The sequence below is a fragment of the Primulina tabacum genome, chromosome 2, assembly GCF_025594145.1.
Source record: "Primulina tabacum isolate GXHZ01 chromosome 2, ASM2559414v2, whole genome shotgun sequence".
Taxonomy (NCBI): domain Eukaryota; kingdom Viridiplantae; phylum Streptophyta; class Magnoliopsida; order Lamiales; family Gesneriaceae; genus Primulina; species Primulina tabacum.
The window spans coordinates 15,478,162-15,480,234 of NC_134551.1; the positions used below are offsets into that span (position 1 = coordinate 15,478,162).

At 39.6% G+C, this 2,073-nt stretch overlaps 1 non-coding gene across 1 annotated transcript; it reads right to left on the reverse strand.

The window, feature by feature from the left end:
* Positions 1-946: 946 nt before the first annotated feature.
* LOC142538157 (small nucleolar RNA R71) lies at positions 947-1,052 on the reverse strand. Its single transcript, XR_012818696.1, has one exon. It is a non-coding gene; the product is annotated as a small nucleolar RNA R71 (small nucleolar RNA).
* Between the last annotated feature and the right edge of the window lie 1,021 nt (positions 1,053-2,073).

Here is a 2,073-nt window from a genome sequence, read left to right on the forward strand (position 1 = left end):
TTTCTTATTGAATCTTACTCAACCATTTTAGACATTTTATTTCATTACTTGATTTTGAATAATTTTTTTTGCATGTTTATTTGATTTTAGTAGTAATGAAACACCCAATCACTTTTCGTTGCTAAAGATCTAATAACTGGAAATAATAATTGTTAAATACAGTCTTCAGTGGAACGATATTCGTACTCCGGTACATTATACTATTACTTGACATCGTGCACTTGCGATTAATTTTTGAGCATATAAAACTATATTTTTATTGAGGATTCCACAGTGCAAGTTTTGCTCGATCAAGTTTTTGGTGCCGTTGCCGGGGACTGTTAATCTACAATTTTATTTTTAGTTATTTTCTTTAGCATTATTTTATTTTTCTTGAGATAACACTCCATATTTTATTCCAGATATCTTGTCTAGTGCATGCCAAAGTCACTTGATGTGGAGCTTGAGTTTGATTCTGAAATTGATAGAACTTTCCGCAGGCGAAGACAACAACAGAGACTTAAAGAACTGATGGAGAGACACGAGCAAGAACGTGAGGAGGAACAGCGTGAAGATAGACAAGTTGAGATGCCACGCCGCATACCGATGCTAGAGTATGCCCAGCCTTCTTTGGAGGGTGCACGCCCTAGAATTGTGAGGCCTATCGTGCGGGCAAATCACTTTGAAATCAAGCCAGCTATAATCCAGATGATTCAGAACACAGTCCAATTTGGAGGAACTGCAGTAGATGACCAAAACACGCACATCACGGATTTTCTTGAAATTTGCGATACTTTTAAATTCAATGGAGTTTCTGATGATGCTGTTAGGTTGCGTTTGTTTCCTTTCTCTTTACGTGATAAAGCTAAAGCATGGTTAAATTGTTTGCATGTAGGTTCGATCACTACATGGGAAGATATGGCGAAAGCATTTCTCATTAAATACTTTCCTCCATCAAAGACCATGAAGCTGCGGGCAGACATTAAAACATTTGCTCAATTCGATCAGGAGTCTTTATATGAGGCATGGGAACGCTTCAAGGATCTACTGCGAAGATGTCTACATCACGAATTACCACTTGGGTTAGTCGTTCAAATATTTTATTATGGTTTGATTACTCCTAACCGTACTATGTTAGATGCTGCTGCTTGTGGAAACTTGTTGAGAAAAACTGCGGAAGAAGGATATGAGTTGTTGGAGGAGATGGCTGCTAGCAGTTATCATCCTCAATCTGACAGGAACAACCAGCGGAGAAGTGCAGGAGTTCATCAGGTAACTGATTTTTCTGCCATTACTGCACAACTTGATGCATTGAACAGAAAACTGGACGACTTGAACATGGGTGGCACAGCTATGCGTCTTCAAGAGATATTCTGTGAGAAATGTGGAGGTGAACACTATGTGAAAGACTATCAAGATGGCAATCCCTTCTACATGTTAAATGAGGCACCGGTGAATCAAGTGGGAGTCCAAAACCGCCCAAGGAATGACCTTTATTCGAACACATACAATCTTGGGTGGAGGCAACATCCCAACTTCTCATGGGGCGATCAAAACAGTCAGAATCGACCGCAAGGAGGACAAACATATGGGAAACAACCGATGTACAGATCTGATCCTCCTAGAGAAGAAAAATCCAACCTGGAGCAAATGATGTCTAAGTTTATTTCATCCACTGAAACTAGACTTCAAAACCAGGATGCATCGATAAAAGGGCTCGAGAATCAGATTGGACAGTTAGCAAAAATGATAGCAAGTAGAGAGCCAGGCACCTTGCCGAGTAACACCGAGACAAATCCAAAAGAGCAAGTGAAGGCCATCGAGTTGAAGAGTGGGAAAGTTTTAGAGTCAAGAGAAAAAAAGAAAACTCAAACATTGGATGAACAGACTGAGACATCTAAAGGTAAGTCCTCTAACACTGCACCGGCACCCACTGCACAATCAAAAATTGTTATTCCTCCACCTTTCCCTGCAGCATTGAAAAAAGCAAAACTAGATGCACAATTCGGTAAGTTTCTTGAGGTATTTAAAAAATTGCATATCAATATTCCATTCGCCGATGCTATAATGCAAATGCCTAGTTATGCTAAATTT